The sequence below is a fragment of the Tamandua tetradactyla genome, chromosome 5 (assembly GCF_023851605.1).
Source record: "Tamandua tetradactyla isolate mTamTet1 chromosome 5, mTamTet1.pri, whole genome shotgun sequence".
NCBI classification, from domain to species: Eukaryota; Metazoa; Chordata; class Mammalia; order Pilosa; family Myrmecophagidae; genus Tamandua; species Tamandua tetradactyla.
The window spans coordinates 84,392,136-84,399,844 of NC_135331.1; the positions used below are offsets into that span (position 1 = coordinate 84,392,136).

General features: G+C 41.8%; 1 pseudogene; it reads left to right on the forward strand.

Moving 5' to 3' along the window:
* Positions 1 to 5,869: 5,869 nt before the first annotated feature.
* LOC143683187 (ferritin heavy chain pseudogene) lies at positions 5,870 to 7,219 on the forward strand (annotated as a pseudogene).
* Positions 7,220 to 7,709: the final 490 nt, after the last annotated feature.

Sequence of the window (7,709 nt, forward strand, 5' to 3'; positions counted from 1 at the left end):
CAGGTACCACCTGAAAGTGGACAGCTGCAGCACTACATCCCCTTTCTGGGATGTCCTTGAAGGACAGTGGTGAGGGGAAATCTTCCCAGTGGGCAGAACTTCAAGCAGTGCACCTGGTTTTTCATTTTGCTTGGAAGGAAAACTGGCCAGAGGTGCGTTTGTATACTGATTCATGGGCTGTTGCTAATGGTTTGGCTGGATGGTCAGGGACTTGGAAAGACCATAATTGGAAAATTGGTGACAAAGAGGTCTGGGGAAGAAGTATGTGGATAGACCTTTCTGAGTGGGCTAAAAACATGAAGATATTTGTGTCCGATGTGAATGCACACCAGAGAGTGACTTCAGCAGAGGAAGATTTTAATAATCAAGTGGATAAGATGACCCGTTCTGTGAATACCAGTCAGCCTCTTTCCCCAGCAACTCCTGTTATTGCCCAATGGGCTCATGAACAAAGTGGTCATGGTGGTAGGGATGGAGGTTATGCATGGGCTCAGCAACATGGACTTCCACTCACCAAGGCTGACCTGGCTACAGCCACTGCTGAGTGCCCAATCTGCCAGCAGCAGAGACCCACACTCAGCCCCCGATATGGCACCATTTCCCGAGGTGACCAGCCAGCTACATGGTGGCAGGTTGATTACACTGGACCACTCCCTTCATGGAAGGGGCAGCGATTTGTTCTAAATGGAATAGACACATACTCTGGATATGGGTTTGCTTTCCCTGCACGCAATGCTTCTGCCAAAACTACCATCCGTGGGCTTACAGAATGGTATTCCACATAGCATTGCTTCAGATCCAGGAACACACTTCACAGCAAATGAAGTGCGGGAATGGGCACATGCTCATGGAATTCTCTGGTCTTACCATGTTCCTCATTATCCAGAAGCAGCTGGATTGATAGAAAGGTGGAATGGCCTTTTGAAAACTCAATTACGGGGCCAACAAGGTGGCAAAAACTTGAAAGGCTGCGGTAATGTTCTCCAGGAAGCTGTGTATGCTCTGAGTCAGTGTCCGCTGTATGATGCTGTTTCTCCCATAGCCAGGATCCATGGGTCCAGGAACCAAGGGTTGGAAATGGGTGTGGTGCCACTCACTATTACCCCTAGTGATCCACTAGGAAAATTTTTGCTTCCTGTCCCTGCTACCATGAGTTCTGCTGGTCTACAGGTTTTAGTTCCAAAACGGGGTGTGCTCCCTCCAGGGAAACAACAGTGATACCACTGAACTGGAAGTTAAGATTGCCACCTGGTCACTTTGAGCTACTTATGCCTCTGGATCAACACACCAAGAAGGGGATTACATTATTGTCTGGGGTAATTGACCCTGACTATCAGAAGGAAGTAGGACTGCAACTACTTCCTTGGAAGTAGAAGAGTTTTCTTGGAATATACGAGATCCCCTGGGGTGTCTATTAGTACTACCATGCCCTGTGATTAAAATCAATGGAAAACTGCAACAACACAATCCAGGCAGGACTACTAATGGCTCTGAAACTTCAGGAATGAAGGTCTGGGTCACCCCACCAGGCAAAGAACCACGGCCAGCTGAAGTGCTTGCTGAGGGTAAAGGGAACATGGAATGGGTAGTGGAAGAAGGTAGTGATAAATATGAACTTCGCCCACGTGATCAGTTACAGAAACGAGGACTGTAATGCTGTTTTGTTCATGTTATACTATTTAAGTTGTAAGATATCAAGTTGAAGAATGAATGTTGCCCAAGGATTTACACCCTATTCTGGAGAGATTTAATGTGTTTCCAGTTATATGCAGGACAGTTGAGTATTGTCAGATAAAAGAAAAAAAAGTGCGTTTATTTGTTTTCATTTGGAAATTAAATATGGTCTAAGGTGATATATATATATATAGATGCCAAGTTGACAAGGGGTGGACTGTCATGGTTAGGGACAGGTGTCAACTTGGCCAAGTTGTGGTACCTGTTTATCTGATTGGGCAAGCGCTGGCCTGTCTGTTGCAATGAGGACATTTCATAGGATTAGGTCATGATCATGTCAGCTACATCCACAGCTGATTCCATTTGTAATCATCCAAAGGGGAGTGTCTTCTGCAATTAGTGATGCTAAATGTAATCATGGGAGGCCTTTTAAGGAGGACTCAGAGGAGACAGGTTCCATTCCTGCTTTGGCTGGTGAGCCTCTCCTGTGGAGTTCATACAGGCCATCCATCGGAGTCATCAGCTTCGCAGCCTGCCCTGTGGATTTTGGACTCTGCATTCCTACGGTCATGTGAGACACTTTCATAAATTTTATATTTGCAAGTGTTCCCTGTTGATTCTGTTTCTCTAGAGAACCCTAACTAATACAGGGACCTTGCCTCCCCCTCACTCAAGGGACTCTGTGTCTGTAAACTGTCAAATATCTGTAAATTGATTAAGGGTCCATGACTCTGTATTTTTGTAATTCAAGTTAGATTTCTGTTCACTTGACATAGAACCCTTTTGCTTATACAGCTCAAACAGGAATTTAGTAGACTGCCCATCTATTGTACTTCTTGGTACCCATGATCTACTAGCCAACACAAGTCTCTGTGAATCAGTTTATTTTGACATCTGCTTTGAGTCTGCTGTCTATTATGACAGCCATGTCCACCTTGTCTTTGGTGATTAATTACTACCACCTGGCTTCTGCCAAATTGGGATCCAGTCATTCCCATTGTGTTTAAGGATTCCAGCTGAGTGACAGCTGTTCCCACTGTAATATCTGACCTACAAAGAAGTGCAACTCCACAGCTCTTCAGGGATGATGATGCTAGGCTCACAAATTTATTTTTCATTGTTCTGGTAAAAGGTGCATCCTCCAGACATTCTTGGGGTGTAAAAGCAGGCTTTTCATGATAAATCCACTCTAATATTCCAATCTCTTTAAGCCTCTGGATCCCCTCATCTACATTGTACCAGAGGAGTTCTAACATTTCAACCTCATGTAATGTCAGCCACCTTTTGATCCATATTTCAGCCAACCATCAAAACTCTTAATGCCTTTTCTAACTTCTTGAGCTATAACATTAAATGCAAAATTTCTGCTAGTGGGCCCATATCAATAAATTCAGCCTGATCCAGCTTTATATTTCTCCCACCATTATCCCACACTCTTAAAATCCATTGCCACACATATTCCCCTGATTTCTGTCTATATACACTAAAACTCACACAGTTCTTTTGGAGTATAATGTACCTCCTCATGGGTAATACTTTGTGTCTCACCTTTTGGGACCTGTTGGGATTTTAGTCTAGTTATAGGTCTGGAAGAAATGAGGGGTGTTGGGGGTGGATCATGAAAAGAATTAGAAATATCTTCAAAGCCATTTGCTTCAGTGCCTTTATTTGCAGTTTCATCTGGTGAAACAAGATTAATCACTCTAAAGCTAATCCCTTCAGGTGGAGTTGGGGTGATGACTCCTCAGGGCAGGCTGGAGGTGGGGTGGCTATGTCCTCAGGGAAGACTTTTACAGGGTTATCTAGAGAAAACTCAGTATGACCTGGGTTCAACTTCTCCACAGACATCATTATCAATTCATATGTTACCATCCCATTTTTCAGGGTCCCATTCCTTTATCATCAATGCCTTCACTTTAACGGCAGACACCATGCAAGATTGAGATTTCAGTTTATGTTGTAAAGTTGCTACTCTAATAATAAGGTTCTGAGTGTGATTTTCAGAGATCTCAACTCTGTGTCTGCAGCAAATAAGATTCTTCTTCAGGACACTCATAGAAACCTTTACATCTGTCAGACTGTGCATAATCTTCTCATTTGAAGTGTTAATCCCATCCTTCTCATTCATTAATGTATACAGTGTATCTAACAACAACCAGCAAACATCTCTCTACCTTCTATTTCCATAAAACTCCATAAAGGTGTCAAAAACATTATCCTCCAGAGCATAACTTCATATAAGCAAAGGATTAGAAGAATCAAATGGGGACATTTTGACTATCTCTTTTGCCAACTCACCCCATGGATTGGCAGTATCATTCTGATTGTGAAAATCAAGAGTCCTTAGTGCTTTTCAGTCCAGTCAGAGTAGGAAAACATTCATAAAAACCCATTTTTAATATTCTGTTTCTTAAGAACCACCCCACTCCCAGTACCAAGCTATATTAGCTAGGGTTCTCTAAGAAACAGAATCAGCAGGAAATATCCATAGGTACAAAATTTATAAAAGTATGTCATGTAACTTTTTTGTTGTTTTTATTTTTTAATACAAAAAATAAATGCAAACATTCTTATTTTGATCATTGTGTTCTACACATATAATCAGTAATTCACAATATCATCACATAGTTGCATATTCATCATCATGATCATTTCTTGGAACATTTGCATCTATTCAGAAAAAGAATTTACTCAAACTAAATTTATTTTAACATTTGTTCCCCCTATTATTTATTTTTATTCCATACTACTCATCTGTTGACAAGGTAGATGAAAGAAGCATCAGACACAGGGTTTTCACAATCACACAGTCACACTGTGAAAGCTATATCATTATACAATCATCATGAAGAAACATGGCTACTGGAACACAGCTCTACATTTTCAGGCAGTTCCCTCCAGCCTCTCCATTATATCTTGAATAACAAAGTGATATATACTTAATGCATAAGAATAGCCTACAGGATAATCTCTCGACTCTGGTTGGAATCTCTCAGCCATTGACACTTTGTCTCATTTCACTCTTCCTTCTTTTGGTCGAGAAGATTTTCTCAATCCCTTGATGCTGAGTCTCAGCTCACTGTAGGGTTTTTCTCAATTCCTTGATGCTGGGTCTCAGCTCATTCCAGGATTTCTGTCCCATGATGCCAGGAAGGTCCACACTCCTGGAAGTCATATCCCACATAGACAGGGGAGAGCTGTGAGTTTGCTTGTTGTGTTGGCTGGAGAGAGAGGCCACATCTGAGCAACAAAAGAGGTTCTCTTGGGGGTGACTCTTGGGCCTAATTTTAAGTAGGCTTGGCCTACCCTTTGTGGGGCTAAGTTTCATATGAACAAACCCCAAAACTGGGGGGTTCAGACTATAGCTTTGGTTGTCCACACTGCTTGTGAGAATATCAAGAATTCAACTTGGGGAGGTTGAGTTTCCCCCATTCTCATCATTCCCCAAAAGGAACTCTACAAATACTTTTTCACTCACAGATCAAATCACTCTAGGATTCATCAGGGCATCACTCTGGACAAACGAACAAAATCTCATGTTCCACCCAAGGTCCCATGTACTTATGGTGTTCAACCAAGCTATCTACGTAAGTTATATTAGGAAATGCACTAGCCAAAATATAAATTTTGTACCAAATAAACATTTTTTGCTTTAGTCTCACATATAAGTTGAAAATTTTAAATATTAATTACTATCTATTTTCAGCACCCTGCAGTAATGACATTCCTTTGTTCTTCCTTGTGCAAAAACATTTTAAAAATTTGTACATTTAGTCACTATCATTATACACTCTAGGCATTCCTAGATTATACCATCTCAATCTTTATCATCTATCTTTCTTTACGATTTCATTTATGTCCTATAACTTTTGATTAACATAGAGTCCAAAATCTGTAGGGCAGGGTGTGAAACTGATGACTCCAATGAAGGGTCTGGATGAACTCCATAGGAGAGGCTTGCCTGCCAAATCAGGAAGAGAGACTATCTCTTCTGAATTCTCCTTAAAATCCTTCCAGTGATTAGATTAAATGTCACTCATTGCAGAAGGCTCTCCCTTGGTTGATTACAAATGCAATCAGCTGTAGATGCAGCCAAAATGATCATAATTTAATTCTATTAAATGTCCTCATAACAGCAGAGGCCAACACTTGCCCAACCAGACAAATGGGCACCACCACCTGGCCAAGTTGGCACATGAACCTTACCATAATAGACAGTAAAGTTACCAAGAGAGTAAGTGAGAATTGCAGAAAGAGAATTAGAATGATAGTAAATAGATGAATAAGAAGCAGTGGGTGATTTTCAGCAATACAAAGGATGTGATACTGTAAGACTACACAGTAATGATTTATAAAAAATAATAATCAGGGCAGACGTCTTCGCAGAGAGTCGCGGTGGTTTCCTGCTTCAACAGTGCTTGAACGAAACCGGCGCTCGCTCCCCCCGATGATGGCTGGCCACACCAAGCAGCTTTCAGCCACCTCTCCAGCGAGGAGCAGCTGCTGCTTCCTCTCCTCAACCGCCCACCATGACGACCATGTCCCGTCGCAGGTGCACCAGAACTACAACCAGGACTCACAGGCCGCCATTAACCACCAGATCAACCTGGAGCTGTACGCCTCTTACGTCTACCTGTCGATGTCTTACTACTTTGACCATGATGATGTGGCTTTGAAGAACTTTTCCAAATATTTTCTTCACCAATCTCATGAAGAGAGGGAACGTGCTGAGAAACTTATGAAGCTGCAGAACCAACGAGGTGGCTGCATCTTCCTTCAGGATATCTGTTGCAGTCTTTCAGCAACCCCTGCAAAATAAAAAAAGACACGGACACAGACACTTCCTGCGGAATGAGTCACACAGACACACACAGAAGACAGACAAAATGACTGCAGCCCTGAAGAGCTCCAGCTGCTTTATTTTATATCATTTCTCATAGCTCTTTTGCTGACCAAGCCTGTTTTTTCAGTATATTACTCCCTTGTTCTCTTGTTACTTTCAATCTAGCCTCCTGGATATCTGGGTAGCAAAAAGGGAACATTCCATACTTCGTGTGTGAAAGTAGATACAAAACAAGTCTGTTTGCAGACCATGTTCTTCCCCTTCATCCCCAGATAAGGCTCACAGCTGGGAGCTTGCTGTTTGCAGCAGACCTCCTCAAGGCCACTTTGAAACCAGTCACTCCCAATAAATTCTGTAGGTTTTCTGTTAACCCTTTGGCTCCTACAGATATCAAGAAACCACAACGAGACGACTGGGAGAGCGGGCTGAATGCAATGGAGTGTGCATTACATGTGGAAAAAAGGGTGAATCAGTCACTACTGAAACTGCACAAACTGGCCACTGACAAAAATGACCCCCATTTGTGTGACTTCATTGAGACACATTACCTGAATGAGCAGGTGAAATCCATCAAAGAGTTGGGTGACTACGTGCCCAACTTGCACGAGATGGGGGCCCTGGTATTCTGGCTTGGCAGAGTATCTTTTTGACAAGCACACCCTGGGAAACAGTGATGATGAGAGTTAAGCCTTATGCTGTCTTCCCCAGAGTCACGGGGTGAATTCTGTGGTCACTAGGGCAGTGCATGCATGTTGGGTTTACCTTTGCCTTTTCTATTAAGTTGTATCAACACCCACCAAGTTGTTTCATTTGTACCATTCCTTCAAATAATTTGGTACCCAAAAAAAAATAATAATAATCAGAATAGCAATAACTTCTTTGGGGAAAGAATATGGGTGTGATCAGGGAGGGGAACACAGAGGTTAAGATTTAAATAGTCTTGTGTTCAAATATTCAGTAATATAAAAAAAGTTAAAGAGAAAAACCATATCCTTCAGGTTGAAAAGGAACAATATCATCAATTGTAACAAACATTTCACATCAATGCAAGGTGTTGGTGGTGGGGTGGTGTATAGGAATCCTGTATTTTATGCATAACTGTTCTATAAACCCACAACTTCCTTAATTAAAAAAAAGTTTAAAAAAGAGCAATGAGAGTAAGGAAAGGAAGAAACAAAACAAAAGAAAGCAA